Source organism: Sphaeramia orbicularis, chromosome 1 (assembly GCF_902148855.1).
Source record: "Sphaeramia orbicularis chromosome 1, fSphaOr1.1, whole genome shotgun sequence".
NCBI classification, from domain to species: domain Eukaryota; kingdom Metazoa; phylum Chordata; class Actinopteri; order Kurtiformes; family Apogonidae; genus Sphaeramia; species Sphaeramia orbicularis.
Genome location: NC_043957.1, coordinates 57,567,896 through 57,587,240, shown reverse-complemented (window position 1 = coordinate 57,587,240; position 19,345 = coordinate 57,567,896). Strand labels below are relative to the sequence as shown.

Below are 19,345 nucleotides of genomic sequence, written 5' to 3'. Positions count from 1 at the left end.
TCCTCTACCTCCACGGTTCTGCTGGTATTCTCCGTCTGGGTACACATCTGCCATCACATGGAAAACGGATGGAATGTACGCAGACGACAGACAGAACGCTGCGTCTGTATCTGTCTGTGTCTGTAACGTTACTGTCAGTCAGTGTTACTTTTATCACCGTCATTTTTTTTGAAAAGTCTCCACACACTTCACACTCCCCTAACATTATTCCACCGCTGCGTACCTGCTGCACTGAACTGTGAATGTCACACGGCCGTAAGTGGTATTGGTGCATTTGTTTTTGATTACTTTTACGAGTACGAGTACACATACACGCACTGAGTATCAGCTCTGATGCCTGTTACTGGTATTGGATCAGTGCACCCCTATTCCCAGGTTGTTATTGCTCTTTGCTCCTTGCGTTTGTCACAAAACAAATGAAATATAAGAGTTAGAAATGGAGCGGCATGATGGTGCAGTGGAGAGTTCGATTCCAGCACCAGGGACCTTTCTATGTGGAGTTTGTTTGTTCCTCCCATGTTTGTGTGGGTTGTCTCCGGGTACTCTGGTTTCCTCCCACTGTCCAAACACATGCACTAACAGGTTAATTGGTCAAGCGGCAATTACTCATAGGTGTGAATGTGAGAGTGACTGGTTGTACGCCTCTGTATGTCAGCCCTGTGATGAACCGGTGACATGTCCAGGGTGGACCCCGCCTTCACCCATAAGTACCTGGGTTAGGCTCCAGCCCCCCCACCCCCCAGCCTCTTGAGCATACAGCGGTTCAGAAGATGACTGATGATGACTGACTGAATTAGTTAGAGATGACAACATCAGACACGTCTGTCAACGAAGGGAGACACACTACATGTACAGTTGGATGCACAAAAAAGTCTTAATTTGGTTGTTTTTTTTTTTCAGTTGAAAATATGAAAATGCAGTCTGTGTAGGATATGTGAACAATTACAGTATTTATTTTTGTTAGTTTCAGTTTATTTTAAATATGCAATGAAAATGAATAAAATAATCACACCTTAGTGGCTACAAATAACAGATTTCAAGAAAACATGAAACATAACGATTCTATTTTCATATTGGAAAAGTATTGGGAGGAAATATAAACTTATTTAATTCCATCCCTTCTCCACACAACAGTCAATTATTTAGCTGCAATTTCAAACTTTTAAGGTTTGAATTTGTCCTCTTAATTCATAACCCCCTTGATTTTTAAATATGTTTTGGTAGTAATTTGTTTTTACCTTAAATAATATCTGAGCTGTCAAAAAATTTGATTTCCAACTGGTTTGGTTGTCACCCCCAAGAAATGTGATTTTATTATTCTTTTTAAATATATATATTTTTTCCCCATCCATCAGAATCCCTCTTTGTAGATAATTTCAGGAGTTCCCAAATAACATAAATCTTGTTTTGTTCAGGTTTAATGATAATTTATTTCTATTGAAGCACACTTTTACTTTACTCGAATTACTCAATATTTATCTCGTGCATTAAGAACTGCAAATCACTGCCGGAACAAAAAACATTGTGTCATCAGCAAATAACAGCTTCAACACTTAAGATACTGTCTAGAATCATTGATTTCTTTTTATGCAAACCATTGAAAACTTTCATTTGTCAAATGTATTAGTCCCTAAGCAAACTGTCCCTAGTTTAAGGATGTTCAGAAAATAAACTAATAAATAAATAAATATGTCTGTGCATCTTTTACAGTGTTCAGTGCATTATAAAATTAACATTCCAAAACCATTGTGTTTACATTTTCACACTTAAATAGTAAAAGCTTTTCTAATTTCTCTTCCAAATGCCTTTGAATTTGTTCAGAGTTTGCAGACGTTTAAAAACCTTCCTTTCTCAAAGAAAAAAAATCTAGACGTCATCATCTGTGTCCTTCTAACATTCCTCAGAAAAAAGAAGAATGAATGAGGTTCTGACTATAACCTTCGTTGCATCTCTGAAGGAAATATGAAGATTCCATTAAAAAAATAAATGAAATAGCAAGGCCTCCTGATTTTACATTGAAGAGTGCAAGTAAAATAAATGGTATAGATTCAGATAAACAGACGTCTCTGATTTAATGCAGTCACTTAAATATGACAATAACTGATCAAAATTATAGTCACAACCTAAAACTGTGCATGAGTCATGCAGACTTGTGGTTGGAATTGATGTATTCTTGACTGGTGGCCTTCATGAAATTTGGTCCAGATGATGGTTTTTACAAACATCTGCTGTTTTAAAATTTTGGGTTGAAGCGTGACTACGTTTAAAGCTGGACAGCGGGGCAGAAATTGTTCTGTAAAATGAGGCCATTAGAAGGGCAATGCTGGTCATGGTGCAGAGGATGCTCAGACAGATATGTCACTGTGCCTCAGGATAGAGAAGAAGCAAAAGCACAGAGTGGGTCTTAAAGGGAGCAGAGGGGACAGGAGAGCCATTAGCTCCAGACTGAGGGGGTTAGAGGGGTCTGGGGGAGTCTGTGACGCCCTGTACAGACAGCTGTCCTGCTAATTAGTGCAGAGTGAGAGGTGGATGCCCCGGCATTCAGAGGCAATCAGGGGACAGAGGAAAGGACAGCCGAGTCTATTTAGAGTGAAGGATGCTGGGTGGGTTCTGATGACGGAGCGGCTACGTTCTAATGTTGTGACATATTGATGCTGTAGTCTGCGCTAATGAGAACAGGCATGCCAAGACAGATATCACAATCTGTGGAGTGCATAATTGGAAGAACTGGCTCTTTAATTGAAGCCATTTCAGGAGGGGAAAATGAATAATTACCAGACAACAGAACCTAATAATTTAGCTGCAATTAGGAAGAACACGAAGCCCTTTGTACATTTTGCTGTATCGCCAATTATTGTTTATAGCTGTAAAAACTGCTTTTTTTATGTCAAGCTTCCTGAAAATCTGGTCATTACAGAGAATTCATTATTCATGTTATCGAAAGCTACTGGTTGATTCTTTATCACATTTTATTCACTGTACAAAAGACAAAAAAGGAAGATACTCCCCCTGACATTTCCATTGCTGGGTAGAGGGTGCAGCTTGTGCAAACTTCTCTTAATTATGTTTCTGTCACATGCTTCTGTATATCTGTGCAAATGCAGCAGACACATTAGTCTCTATTAGTAGATACTTGGTTTGCAATGCTGGCAATCTGTTGTGTGATAAAGGCAGCAGATTTGTATTCAGAAATCAATATGGTTTTGTTGTTGCATAGGCTCAGCAAAAATTATTCAGTATCTAAGATAAACACAGTTTAATTTTCAGTGGTACTGGAAGCATAGTTTACACAATTTTTTTTCTGGTAATATAGCAAAATCCCAACCACGTGGAACTGCTACTAGTTAGATGTTTTAAATAAATGAACGGTGTAGAGCCAAAGTGCAGCCAATATGCAACACAGTGCAATGCAAGATGTAGGCAGCTCTGACCATTTTTAATTAAACTACAAAATACACAGAAAGCGGCTGAAGCTTATGAACAGTTAGTGTGCCTTTTTGCATTTCCATCAGTATTTAGAAGTTTCTGTCACCTGAAAACAAAAGTAGAAGACACGACACAAACCCAAAACTTTCCTTTTGTGTTTAGTCTCACATCTCCAGGCCTGTCTTCACACTTTGTTTCTTCTGTGCCAGTGCTGTACATATGTCTGGCACCCTCCACTTTGGTTGTAGAATAGGGAAAGAAGTTCTCTGGGTTGTCTGGGTGGTTCTTGGGCTGCGCTGATCAGAGGAGGCTGTTTCAGTGCATTGCCAAATGGTGTCAGGAGAGAACAGAAGAGGAAGTTGTTCTGGTGGAACATGTGCACTAGGGTGGTCCAAAAAATGTTTTTTTTAAGATTCTCTGGATTATAACCCTGCATTTGGTTCCATATCTGGCCAAATTACTTCGGTCCAAATTTTATGCAAATTAATTAATATTTAGAGGTTGCACAAGACACGTGCAGATTGCTCTATATGCCAAATGAATAAGGCAGATTAGAATAATTTGTAATTTTATTCTCAAAATCAAACTGCAACACACATAAAAATGCTACTAAGAAAGTCCAGCAACCACTGTTGGTTTATTGAAATTACAAAAAATGTTCCTGTGTTCTTTGACAACTTGTTGCCAGTACTGTTTGTGATCTGCATTTGTTGTTCGGCTACAGTTGAAGTCTTGAATAAGCTCCACCCCTCTTTCAACAACATCACTGACAACTTTTCTGGAATGCACAGTTTTCTCCTCCTTCTGAAAGTCTGCATCATCAGCCCAGTCTTCTGGAGGAATTCTGAAGAATGTTTGTGGCAGATCCAGAGTTTCAAAGAAAAGCATGGTGCTGGTGGGGACAAAATCCCTGATCTGCTTCCCTTCAGAATCTGATGGATTAAGGACATCCCAATGCTTTAGTGGAACCCAAAGAACCTGCATTTAACATCATGTTGTCAACCATCAGCTGCTTCTGCTCTGGTGTCACACTGGAGTCCAAGAATGCCAGGCCAACCTATTCTTCACTGCAGGACTACAGATGTTGGCGGCCTTACTTCATACATATATTTCTAACTGAATCACTCAAACCTTGGTTTTGATAGTACTGCTCTTCTCTTAGCAGGTCAGCTCGGCTATGCTGAAAATGAACAGTTAGTCAATTTCCCGGAAACTTCCAGCAACTTGTGCACCCTTTAAAACATCTCCTTTTCTTCCAAATTTGTTTCCTAAATCATCTTTTGAATGCCAAAACCTAATGCAGGGCTCTAATTGAGGTTGTCTGAAACTTTATTTTTTACCGTGATTGTTGGACCACCCTAACGTGCACCTGAAGAAGCACATCATGGTCGTAAACGTTACATAAAAAGATGTGTGTCTATCAAACCTGCTACGTTCAGGGTGTAGTTGTAGCTTGGCAGTTGTTTCGTTAAGTAACCACGCAAGTGTAGATTGATGCATTAAAAGATTACATTCTAGAATGTGTTTTTTGTGTATTATGTTCCAGGCAGGCATCCATAGGTATGCAACGCTTCATCACCCCAGTGAACACCAAACTCAGTGAATCCCTCAGTGTCTAAGGAGCACAGGCAAAGCCAAACTTTTGGGGCTAAATCTTTATGTCAGAATATTTGGGGGGAAGACAGGGATCCTATCTGCTTCATGCTATCATAACAATATCAGCTTTGAAAAATCCTTTATCTGGCATCCTCAGCTTCAATGAATGATGACAGTGAAGTCCTGGGTTCAGGACATTCAGGACGTTATATGAGTAGTGTTTGTCTTGGCTAATATGTGAAAGGACAAATGTTTACACTGATTGTACACATACATTCTGATGGACTGTAACACACACAGGTTTTAATGACTGTTCAGCACCCTTGAACACTGGCCAAATAGATCAGCATGCTCTCAGCGCTTTAAATGATCCTGTTTTTACAGCAGCATCATTTTATTATATATAATTTTTCATTATATATACATTATGAATAGAGGGTCTGCACATTCGTCACCCCCCCCCCCCCCAGGCCACGCCCCTCTCAGTCAGACTGAGTGTCTTAAATCAACCTGCTCAACCTGACGGAGTATAGCAGTAAACACAGCCGGAGAAAAGGGAAAATGTGAAATCTGAAATTAAATGAAGGACAGTTGGACTGGACATGGATCTGTACGAGCTACCAAAGAACAAGTGGTCCATGAACACTGACATGTGGACACAAATGGAGGATCCAGACCTGATCCAGGGGGGAGGGGATCAGCGCTATTTGGACCTGAAACAAATATACATGGTTTCATCAGGACTGACAACCAGGGTCCAAAACTAGGGCCCAGAACCAGCTGATCCAAAGGCTCCAAAACTAGGGCCCAGAACCAGCTGATCCAAAGGCTCCAAAACTAGGACCAGAACCAGCTGATCCAAAGGCTCCAAAACTAGGGCCCAGAACCAGCTGATCCAAAGGCTCCAAAACTAGGGCCCAGAACCAGCTGATCCAAAGGTCATTTCCAGTCGAGCGTGGACTGACCCCAGTGAATATATGCATGATCTACTGGGACTGAGCAGATTTACTGAGTCTAGTTCAGATCCAGTCCTTTATCCAACACAGATACTACTGCTGTGGACCAGCAGGGCACCACTGGATTCTGGGAAATTAGCAGATTTACACCACCTGTTTTTAAATTACATTATTCTTGTAATATTATGGCTTTATTGTCAGAATATGACGACTTTAATCTCATAAACGAATGACATTTTTGTTAAATTATGAGTTTTTTTATAATGACTTTATTCTCATAACATTGTGATTCTTTTTGTATTCGACTTTATTCTCATAAAATTATGGGTTTTATATCAATATTTCATGACTATACTCGTGGTGACAAGTGTTTTTCTTTTCTTCTGTGGCCCTAATACTCCGTCGTAGCTTTATTCTGCAGTTCCCCTGTATTTGTAAAACTAGGTTAGCCTCAGTTTCAGTTAGTTTACTAATCATGTAGGAGCACAAGGTTCACAATCACAAAATGAAGACAAAAACCAGGAAAGATCTGATCATGAAACCAAGAGCTGCACTAAGAAGGAACGTTAGCCAAAACAATACATCATTTCAGGTCTGATTTGACCCAAAAATACAGCATAAATTAATGTTACCTGACACAAAATGGGATCCACAGATCTAGGTTTGGTTTCCTGGATTTGTGGATCCATCTTTCTCTTTTCTTTGTCTTTCGGTGTCTAAAACGATCGCTCCCACTGCTTTAAGAACCTGAAAATACAATCGATCGCACAAGAGCTCTGCCCCATTTTTTATTAAATATTGTTCTTCAGTTTAGACAGGATTGAAGCCAACGCTGTCACTCATCTCCCTCTTTTCTGCCACTCAGTGGGCAGTGACGTCACATGCAGACCCTCTATTGAGACATGATGCCCATGTAGTCTTTGTGAGGATGGGAATAAAGTTTGTTAGATATAGAGGGAAGCAAATAAAATATGGTGCAAAGTTAGAGGTCTAACACGATAACATTGATTTTAGTCCATCTCAAAGGGAAGCTGAGTGAAATCTGTCTGTGCAAATCTCAAAGAAAAACACGGTCATTTGCCACTTCTCTAGAGGGAGGACAATTTGAGAGATACTTGAACCTCCAGTGCACAGGAAAAGAGCTTCTGAATTTAATATTGCGGCTACAGCTGAGCAGGCAGGTTGGTGTTATAAAGACCAGAAACACATGCACCGAGGGCTATTGGTGATCAGAGTATAGAAGAAAAAGCAGGATGGCAGGAAGCGAAGTGGCTGAAGACGCTTTGGAAAGACAAAAGTGTCAGGGGTGGATGATTTTAGCTGCAGTGAGACTGCGCTCCTCCACAGATTAATTCAGAAAGTCAAGCACTGATTAGATCCACCCCCTATTTGGACCAATGTCCTTCAGCATACCGGTGTATTTGTGCCTACATTCAACTGGAGGGCGGAGTGTGGATATATTTATATATCTATACAGCCATGGTGACACATTTTTACACGACAGAATAAAAGATCAGTGAATGAGAGGTGGGTGGTGTATCTTTATTCTACGTCCGCTGAGTCACATCCTGGCCTCCTGTGTCCTCCCCTCCTGCTCTGCATCCTCTCCAGAAGGTTCATGCCAACACGCTAAGATCCTCTTAACACACACACAGCCAGGATATAGTAAAAATAGTCACTCTCCCCATATTTGCCCCTCAGTGCACAAGATACGATATGTAGAGAAGAGCTGTGGGTGAGACAGACATAGACAAAGTCTAACAGCAGGTTTTTAGGGACAGGTTTTACAGCCACGATCATGATGCAAGTGATCATGACGTTTTGTCCATTTTTGATTGTGAGTGAAAGTAATGAGACAGAATGATGTAAGCGACAAAACAAGATACTGAAAATTACAAAAAGTACATCATTAACCCTTTCATGCATAGTGGTCACTCCAGTGGACAGTTATTCTATAGCTGTTCGCTTGTACAGGGTGGGGAAGCAAAATTTACAATGAACATTTAGTTGTTTTTTCTCAGCAGGTACTACGTCAGTTGTTTTGAAACCAAACATATATTGATGTCATAATCATACCTAACACTATTATCCATACCTTTTCAGAAACTTTTGCCCATATGAGTAATCAGGAAAGCAAACGTCAAAGAGTGTGTGATTTGCTGAATGCACTCATCACACCAAAGGAGATTTCAAAGATAGTTGGAGTGTCCATAAAGACTGTTTATAATGGAAAGAAGAGAATGACTATGAGCAAAACTATTACGACAAAGTCTGGAAGATACTATTAAAGAAGAATGGGAGAAGTTGTCACCCCAATATTTGAGGAACACTTGCGCAAGTTTCAGGAAGCGTGTGAAGGCAGTTATGGAGAAAGAAGGAGGACACATAGAATAAAAACATTTTCTATTATGTACATTTTCTTGTGGCAAATAAATTCTCATGACTTTCAATAAACTAGTTGGTCATACACTGTCTTTCAATCCCTGCCTCAAAATATTGTAAATTTTGCTTCCCCACCCTGTATATTCATGGATTTTGTTGTTTTAGTTCCATATCAGCCAACACAGTGGACGCTTATGCATCATCCCATACACTGACATTCATACCATTACTGTAACTTCGCTGTTCTTGATAAACCTGATCTGCAGTAACATGTTTGAGTGTAAATCAATTAATTGTTAGATTGTAATTAACAGGGATTTTGTTTTATTTTTTGCAGTGAGTCATAACTAGTATTAGAATATGTTAAAATGTGAGAAAACATCAGATTAGCAGCATTTAAAATGTTTTTATTTCATTGTTTTCATATCACTTTCTGATATTGGGTTTTAAATACATACTTCTTTGCTTCAAAAATTAAATGCATGGTGAAGCTGAGTGGATATTTTTGTAACTAGATGGAAAAAAAAAAAAAAAAACTTGATCACATTGGTTTTTTTTTCATACCTAAGGAGGAATAAAAACACTCAAGAAAAAAATCTTGATTAAGGTTCTGATAATTCATGCATGAAAGGGTTAAATACTGAAATGCCTCATGTCTTATAGACCTGGTGCTGGTATGCTGTTTTACATCCAGTAACACCCCTATACATTTCTATACACACTAGGGCATTAGTGACTTCAGATTTTTTCAGATCAACTTATTTGTCAATAAAGTTGAAGTCGAGTCGACTTGTCGTATGATGATGTCATCACACTGACAGCGAAGGAACAACACCGACACAGCCTTTCAGCAATGAGCAACTTGTACAAACGTTCACAGTAACATTAACAATGTGCAGTAAAGAGCAGAATAAAAAAACTAAGACACGAGCATCAACAGTCCTTCTCAGACATTTAACCAAAACAAAACATAGGCTAACACCTTGAATTTTCTGTTAAATTTAACTGAACAACATAAAGTGGGAAAAAGTTTAGACAGCAGCAGAAAAGACGCACACAGCATGTTAGAGAAAAGAGCGCATTGTCCTCATGACATAAATGAACTGAATAATCCAAACATACTGGCTGTTCAAATTATTTTTTCTTCCGCCAAGGAGGTTATATTTTTGCCGGTGTTGGTTTGTCTGTCGGTCTGTGTGCAAGATAACTCAAAAAGTTACGGACGGATTTGGACGAAAATTTCAGGAAAGATTGATACTGGCACAAGGAACAAATGATAAAATTTTGGTGGTGATTGGGGGGGGGGCACTGATCTGCCTTGGCGGAGGTCTGCGCTCTCCGAGTGCTTTTCTAGTTTAATATTGGTGATGCTTCCATGGTTCACAGAACAGAGACCAGAGTTTTTCTAGATCACAGTCATTTTAGTTCCTACTTTGAGTTGTCTACTTCCTTCAGTCTTGGCCTTGCGCTAGTGATGCTCAGGTGTTTTTTTTTTTTTTTTTAAGCCACTGTGTGGAATTTTCTGACGCGTCCTGCAAATAAAGTGACATTTTTTGGACCCGCACCAACCTGAGCCGGGTCCGCTGATCCGCGCATCACTACCGCTCACTGCACTCCATGTTTTCATGTAGAAAGATGAGAGTATCGACATGCTCTGAATGATGCCTCGCACGCTATCGGGTGATGGAAGGGAGACAGAGAATAACACACACCTAGTCGACTCCTCCAAAGTAACGTCGACTTGTGCCACCGACTTTTCAGTTAATACCCTAATACACACCCAACATCACTTACAAAAAGCAACAAGCACCAACAATCTTTCCTTCCCTCTCTCTCATATCAGTGGCAAACATTTATGGATATTAATTATTCATTTGTAGTCCTCCTATTCCTCTTCCTGTTTGATCAGTAGCAAACATGAAAGTCTTGTCTTGTCTCCTGTCTAGGGGTGTAACGGTGCACTCATTTGGACCGAATTGTTTCAGTTCAGGGCCTTCGATACAGTACGGAGGTGTACCGAACAAATACATATAGCCTATGTGAAGAACGCAAACACTGGGGAAGCAGGGTGGACACAAGCAGAACCCATGTGCAGTAGGGATGTCAACAATTAATCGACTATCGATTAATTGTCAATAAGAATTTGCTCGATTAAATTATCAGTTGTCGGTTAATTGCCCTTGTCCACCTGTCCACACCTGTCCGAAGGCTGCTGGTTTGTCTGCGCTGTGATGCTGCGGCTGGGATAGCTGGGCATCGAACCAGATCATGGCGTTGATGAGTTAGAATGTCTTTATGGACATGGTGGAGCCAAACACAGACCGACCCATCTGTTTGTGGGAGCGGTGCACCCCCGCCTAAATACACACACAAATGTGGGGTCGGTATCAGATCAGAGCGTTTTCCCTGGAGGTTGGTCTAGTCCACGATCAGTGAGACAGAAGTTGAAAACATCCTCCAGGCTCCTGATCTGGGCCACAGGTGTATCAAGCATTTGCGAAACTTCAGGAGGTAGGGAAAAGATAAATGAGTGAAAAGATTCACTTTCACTTCTGTGGGGGCACAGACTACACCTTCCCATTCCCCTATAGTATTATAAGTAGGACGGAAAACGACGCGCGCATGCGGTTACCAACCAACACACATGCATCCCCGGTCGAACTGCGTATGTGTGGTCGACTAACCCCCCCACCCCCCCACACACACACACACACTGACGAAATGCACGTGCGTGCACCCACCCATTACACATCGCCACATCAACAGATGAAATCCACAGGAAACACTGACTGTATCTAGGGATGTAACGATATAAAAATTTCACGTCATGGTTATCACTACTTATCCCGGTATTGTTGAAATTGTGTTCAAAATGTTCAAAAAGTACTAATACACACTGAAATAATTAAATCAAGTTGCATTTTGAAAAAAAAAACCCAAAAAACAAAACATAAAAAAACTAAATAATTGGCACAATGTACCTTCTGTTGCAGAAACATTCAAGTATGAACCCTTAGTGGTCTGAGTCTATTTTGTCCGTTTTTCAGTCGGGGGGGGGGGGGGGGGGGGCGTCGGAGTCGGAGCCGAGGGGATTAGCAGTAGCTCTGTTATAATGTGATTGTGTGTGTGGGGGTGATAGCGTCATTGTCCGAGCAGGAGTGAAAGTGAAACTAACTCTTTTTACTGTTCGTCTGACTCTGTGTTGCACACACACACACACACACACACACACACACACAGGAGCAGCGAGCGACAGAATCTCCACGCAGCAAAAAAGTTAATACATCGACCACATCGGCTACATATTGGCCGATGTTGATTAATTGGTGAAACACTATAATCGGCCCGATTAATCGGCCGGGCTCTAGTAGAAATGTTCTGTGTCCCACAGGTAGTTACGGAGTGTGCCCCCCCCATACCCTCCCTTCACTAGTCTCCTTCACTGTACCAAAAATGTGTCAAACCAAAATTTTTCTGTGCTGTTACACCCCCTACTCCTGTCACATTTCACACCAAATCAGTCATGCATACAGTAGGGACAGGTGGGTTAATGGTTTTCTCGGCAATCAGACCCTATTTATACTTGTTAGTCCAAATGGGATGTGTAGACAGACACATTATCCAGATAATAAACAATCTGATGTAGCCTTTGGTATTTTTTAATGCATTAGATCTCTGTCTCGTGTGAGTTAAAGTGGTGTCAGTTCATGATATAATGTTATTATAACCAAAGCTAAGGTTAATGTAGGCATTAGAAGAAGTCATCTTTATTCCTCTGTTGGTGCCTCCACTCTATCTGATGTTAGATGGGCAGAATTTATTTGGCCCAGCTCAAGTTTTTCCTGAGCTTTCTTGTTTTGTTATTATCTGTATCTTTGTGTTTTTTTACTTTCCATCACTGTTGCAGCCATGCCTGCTGACAGCTGGTTTTGAAATGTCCTCAAAAATGCACTTGTTTGTGTAGGAACTGTGCCGTATACCTTCAGCAGCAATGTCACCAGATAAAGCCTTTAAGCCTTTTGTTTGTCTGGTTCTGGGGATGGGAATTTTCCTCTTCATTTAAGTTCCATCAGGTTAGCTAACCTGAGACACACGTGTGCACCGTGTCATTCATGGTTCAGTGTTCAATGATGATGTAGGACCAGACATAGATGTATTTAGAGATCTGTGAGTATACACACTGTTAACCCATGAAGTTGGAATAATTTTGTTTTCAGATACATTCCTCATTTTATTCCTATTTATACACATTAATAATCACATCTGACCAGGTGCAATGATTACATACATACATTTTATCTATCAAGAATAAATCACATTGAGACAACAATATTTTATCAAAATCCAATCATGGATACAGATTGTGTCTTTTGTGCACATGTATTGACCCTTTGCACCAACGTCACAGTTATCACGTGCCATGGTGGACGGCAAAAGCAACACAACAAACAAACGAATGAGCGACAGATTCTGTCTACCAGCACTGAAAATAAAGGTTTGGAGTTGTCCTGCGAAGTGACTCACCTTACTGGACAGCACAAAGAACACTATTTGGAGCAGCTAGTGATAGCAGGGCTAGCTACCGACCCATACCTTCTCCCTCCTGATGTGTTTACGGATCTAGCAAAGTCCTCCAGTCTACTGGAGTTTAAAACACATGATCTGTCCCATTCTGTTCTAAATGGAGTGTCCCCATACACAGGTGCAGATCTAAAAGCAGACTGAAGTCTGGATGATCCCAGTTCTTAGTCTCAGGTTAGATTACCCAGTCGCTGTACTGCGCTCACGGCAGCGGAATGGATCTCACAATGGTAAAGGAAGGATACAGCTACTGTTAGCTAGCTAGCCGTGTATGTTTTTAACATGTTTCCCCCAGCATGCCATCCAAACTCAAATAGACTGGAACCAAAAGCAGCTCTAATTAACTAATATTGTGTAATAATATTAGTGGCTGTCATAAGTAGCCTACAGTATTAGCTCTGTTGTTGACATGTCTGCCTTTCTACGATCTACACACAGTCATATGTGCAGTTCGACCACTAGAACATATGGAACAGCATCAGGACAATAACAGTATTTCATAGAACATAGTGTAGCTGGTAGAAAGGTAGACACTACAACCGCAGAGCTAATGTTGAAGGTACTGATGACAGCCACTGGAACACAGTGGTTCATAGTAGTTAATCCAGTCTAGCCATCTAGCTAGCATTTGGTGGAGCTAATATGCTCTGGACACAAACAGAGCCTGTTCTATCTGTAATATCAGGTCCATCAGATCCAGGCTCTGTCTGGAACCAGCTGAAACCATGGATGGAACTGTTGTGTGCGACCACTGGACGTGTAAAGCAGGGTTAAAAACGAACAAAAACAGGAATGTTCAGATCAAATTCGATATTAGCCGGTTTGCTGTTGGGTGTGCACTTCCGCTGTCCGTCATGGTGCTCGTTTGCGGCGCAAACAGAGCGTGACGTAACGTGCAAAGGGTCAATAGACTTGAGTACTATACTGGATACAATAGACAAAATTTTGACATTATTTAAGAGATGGTGTGATCTGTATCTTTCTGAGACATTTGCTTTCTACAGTGTTAATATCATAAAAAGCTACGAAAGACTGCTCTTCATCTGGAAACTTCAGCTGAAAATGCCTCATGGCTAATGAAGGCTCATGCCATAAACAAGAGATTAACTCTGTCATTCTGGAAGCACTGATCAGTAAAACACATTACTGCACATCTAGCATGAGGGCCAACTTGCTACAGTCTCAGAGTAGTATGGGCCCCAAATTTGTAGAGAACATCCTTCTGTAATTGTTGAAATAATATTGTTTCCATCACCAACCATCACCGCTGTCTCCATTTAACCAATCAACACGAGCTGACCGGAGATCTCCAAACGGTCGTTTAGTGGGATATTTACGAGGTGATCAGCAGCAGTGAGATCAATATGCTCCCTGTCTGTGTCCCACAGGAATATGGCAGCCATGACCTGTAGCCATCCTCATAAGCACATTGTTTATGGATGTATCGGTGGGTCGTCCATAAGTCTTCCTGTGGGCTAATGGTTTTCTCTGTGGCTCCTATTGGGCTGAGTGCATGAACAGAGAGCGAGGGGAGATCATTACGGCGTCAGACTGTAGCTTCCCGCACACTCATCCTCAATTGGATTCAAATGGGATTCAACTGATTTGGCAGCTCGAAACAGTCCTTAAAAGGAGCAATGTAATAATGGACTGGTGCTGGTTATTGAGTTGCAAGGGTGTAGAGGAAGTACGGTCGGTCTGTCAGAGCGAAGCCAGGATCCTCATATCTTTTATTATGTCAGTCTTCAGTCGTGTGTGTGTTTGTTTTTTTGTAAGAACACCCATAGTTTCACGCTCATCAGTATTTTCATTTTCAAGCTTCCGTGAGCTTTTTGTTTTTATTTCAATTTCATAACCTTGTGTTTCCTGACTGCCACCCAGAGCTCTCATTCTTTGTCGGCATGCGTTTGTACAAGGCAGGGGTGTCAAACTCATTTTCTTTCAGGGGCCACATTCAGCTCAATTTGATCTCCAGTGGGCCGGACCAGTAAAATAATAACATAATAGCCTATAAATAATGATAACTCCAAATTTTTTATATGCAAAAAATAACATTAGATTATGAAAACATTTACATTTTACAAACTATCCAAAGCAAAAAGATATGAATAACTTGAAAAAACTGAAATTTCTGAGGAAAAATAAGAAGAAATAATAATAATGAGAAGAAAAATCTGATTAATATATGCCTCAACTTATGATTTCTACACGTGCATTACAGATCAGATCTACCAAGACACAAAACAGGCAGAATATTGTTGAAATTGCACTTATTTTTCTTTAGACATTTCAGGTTGTTCATATTTGTTCAGGTTATTGACGTTTTATTATTAAAGGATATCAGAATTTAATGTTCTTTGCAGTAAATTAAAGACAAAAAATTGGTGTTGCCATTATTTATCGGCATAATGTCATATTTTTTTCCACATGAAACCAAGAAGAAAATTTGGAGTCATTATTTCTAGGTTATTTTAGCTATTATTTTCGAGTTTGACTCCCTTGACTGTTATTATCTTCTGCACTTTGCAAATTCATCCTGCAGGCCAGATTAGAACCTTTGGCTTTTTTGTTTTGGTTTTGGCCCCCGAGCCGCATGTTTGACACCTGCGGTACAAGGGATAAGACTAAACCACGTTTCTCGCTGCCAGTCGCACAACCAGCTCCGCAAGACTGCACATAGTTATCTTCACATGATTGAGCCTGCTGCTGTCATCCTCACATGAATTTGCCACTTGATATCATTATCTTCTAAAGACAAGGCCCTGAAAGTCCTTTTGGTATTGTACAACTGAAATATACACGATAACAACCCCTGAGCTGAACCAGTTTATTCTTTTCTAAAGTGTGAAAGGACATACATTACACTGGGTTACAAAAAAATATTTTTTGCAAGTTGTCTAGGTTTTTTCAACTGAATTAGAACCATTTTCCACCGCTAAATCCAAAAATGACATCTGTTTTTCTCAATCAGGTCAGGTTTTTTTGCTAATTTGATTTTGAAAAACTTGGTCTTCTCACAAAATTGATTACATTTTTGTGACTTTATCAGTTGATTTTTTTATATAGTTCTCACCCAAAATAGGTTTTAAGAGAAAAAAAATTTTCTAACAGGATTCCTGTTAGGTACAATGGTGTATTCACCGCAGATGGAGCAGAATACGTCAGGCTTATTTTTGCAAGATCTTCTAGTCGAAGCCATTTCATTCACCTGTAATATTAAAAAAAAAAATCATAAATTGGCAAAAGTAAATCTTCAGAACTTGTTTATTGCAAGAAATATGAAAGAATTTTGTATCATATGATGTGAAAATGCCCATAAATGTAAGCAAAAATGTAAAAAGCCAATATGTAGCATAGTTCAGAAAGTTGACCTGATTGAGCAAAATTAATGTGATTTTTGGATTCAGCACACCAAAATTATCCTAAATCAGCTCAAAAAACTGAAACAATAAATTTGTTGTTGACCAGTGTTATCTATTTCAATACACATGATCTATTTTAATGCACTTTTTATGTGTGTTACCTATAGCCAATGAAAGGTTGGAGCTAAAACCAGAAATAGAACAAGCAAGGATACATCCACTAAAGCCTCGTACGTGTAGAACACAGATTCCTTTAGGACAGGGGTCTCAAACTCATTTTTTTTTCAGGGGCCACGTTCAGCCCGATTTGATCTCCAGTGGAAAGGACCAGTAAAATAACAGCATAGTAACCTATAACACTGGTCTACAAGGAAAATGCTTCTAGAATAAAAGTAATGAAATTTTACCACATGAGAGTCACTGATACAGAAAAATCAAGTCAAAAATGCTGGTTGGCTGAACTTTCCAAGATAAAGCCTTAGGTCAAAATGTGAAACTCAAGAATTAAGGAGAGAATGGATTTGACTCAAAAGGAATATTTGTCTCAGAGCAACAAGATCTACTTCAAAACACTGTCTGCACATTAGAACACATTCACTTTACAGGTTCTATTTAGTGGAAGATTTATAAAACTATTATATAAATGTACATAAACCAATATATATGTGGAATAACAATCATATACCTTGAAAACATCAGCAAACCAGCACTTTTGTCATTTATTTTCCTATTAATCTTATTAAAATACATAACATTCAGCACATTTAATCTCTGAAGCAAATCATTTCTAAAAAATTGTAGACCAGTGTAAATAATGACAACTCCAAATTTTTGTCTTTGTTTTAGAGCAAAGCCCCCCATTAAATTATGAAGTACTTACTTTTATAAACTATTCAAACAAAAAAAGATGTGAATAACCTGAAAAAAAAGAAATTTCTTAAGAAAAGTAAGTGCAATTTTAACGATATTCTGCCTCAATTTATCATTTCTACAAGTGCATTATGGATCAAATCTACAAAGACACTAAACACTGAGGAACAGGCAGAGAACTGTCAAAATCATGCTGAATTTTCTTTAGACATTTCAGGTTGTTCATATTTGTTCAGGTTATTCGCATTTTATTGTTACAGGATAGTTTGTAAATGTAGATATTTTTATAATTTAATGTTATTTTTTGCACTAAAACAAAGACAAAAATTTGAAGTTGTCATTATTTATAGACGTAATGTAATATTATTTTTTTCACATCAAACTGAGAAGAAAATATGGAGTCATTCTTTTTTGTAGGTTATTCTGCTGTTATTATTTGACTGTAGATCATATTGGTCTGTATGTGGAACCTGAACTGAAACGAGTTCCACAGCCTTGACTGTGGAATTTTTAACCTTTGTAAATTCATCCCACGGGCCGGATTGGAACCTTTGGTGGGCTGCGTGTTTGAGACCCCTGCTTTAGGATTACCAAAAGCAGTCTGTAATCAACTCTACAACAAAGCACATCCGCATTTTTACAGTGTACAGAACAACAGGTACAGTAGGGCAGGAAACTGAAAGCTGTGAAGCAGGCTACTACATTGGTATGCAACAACACCTCTATTATTATGATTATGATTTTTTTTTTTTTAATTTTTTTATTATTATTATGTTATTGCCTGTGTTTTATTTGCATGAGTGTTTTTGCTTCTTCTTTTCCACATGGATAATTTATGAGCTGTGTTTCATTTGTTTACCATTTTCACTGGTTTGGCAGGTCAGAGGATGGTGTTTGTCATTTGGCATGTAATCTTACTGGAAAGAAACACTCAGAAATGCATTGACGTGGTCATGCAATACTGCCACGTTGCCTTTGACGTTATTTGTAATTCCGTGTTTCTGTCGACCGTTGTTTAGCGTTCCCAAAAGATGAGCGCTGTTGACTTTTCCTCTGAGTGCTTTTAGGTGCCCTTGTCTTTTCCCTTTCCCAACACAACACACAGCCAATCCAATAAAGCAATCTGCAGCTTCTTCCTCAATGTCATTATGTTTAATGCAATATGAATGGAAACTCTTGTGCAACCATTACTACTTCAATACAGAGATGCTCTCGTAACGCAGTCTTAAAACACAATAGCTTCATGTAAAAGGTTATTAGATCTGGTGATGTGGGAGATATTTTTAGTTACAAATTATTTCCAGAGTTTTCCAGGAATGAGGCAATAGAGCAAAAGAAAATACTTCCACTGCTGCCGGCCCCGCAGGGAGGAAGAGAGAGTGGTGGAGGGAGGTGTGTTTGGTCTGTAGCGAACATGTATACACACACTTGTAAACGCGCACACACACACACCAACACACACTAAAAGAAGGTCATTTCCATGCATTCTCAATGGGCTTCCATGCCCTGAGGGCTGGAGTCACAACACTGCACACACAAATGCACACAACCACTTCATTAATCACAGCAGCTCACCTGGCAGCCACATGCTTGCATCTCACATCAACGTTTACACACAAGAACACGTGCACAGGCTCATGCAGCTCATAACTCACTGAGCAGGCACAAGGGCACTGTAATTACAGGTGTTGTTTAAAGCCCTTACCCGAAGATTGTTTGTGAATGCAGCTTATTACGACCCATAGTTAGATTTTGTACTAGGCAGAGATGCAGGGAAAAAAATAAACTAGCTCTATTGCCTGGTTCTTTTTTTTTCCTGGTTCTTTTTTTGGGCGATTCTGAGTATTAGTGACCTATTCAACAGATATTTGAAAGCAGTATATGTTAGGGAATTGGAAATTATAAATAATTGCTGGTAATTAGTTGTGGGTGAGGTGGGTGTCGTATACAGTACATACAGCAGGAGTGGACTGAACGGAGCTGCAGAGGACAAACAGCTGGAACACAAACACTGAGTGACCGTTTTCAGCCTGTGTGACAGTAGAAGAACTAAAGAACAGACCTCACTTGCAGCTACTGTGCAACTACTATGTGTGTTCTAAGGTCACATGCTAACGCTAACTAGCACACAGTTGTTAGCTACAAGACCGCAGTACAGGGGTCACCAACCCT

At 39.7% G+C, this 19,345-nt stretch overlaps 1 protein-coding gene and 1 long non-coding RNA gene across 5 annotated transcripts in view; one reads left to right on the top strand and one right to left on the bottom strand.

Annotated features, from left to right (window-relative positions):
• rptor (regulatory associated protein of MTOR, complex 1) overlaps positions 1-19,345 on the top strand; it is a 435,324-nt gene that overhangs the window by 68,055 nt on the left and 347,924 nt on the right. The window lies entirely within an intron of this gene.
• Positions 113-18,369, bottom strand: LOC115425558 (uncharacterized). Its single transcript, XR_003936249.1, has 3 exons — positions 18,359-18,369; positions 11,145-11,149; positions 113-186 (listed from the first exon to the last, which is right to left on the bottom strand). It is a non-coding gene; the product is annotated as an uncharacterized LOC115425558 (long non-coding RNA).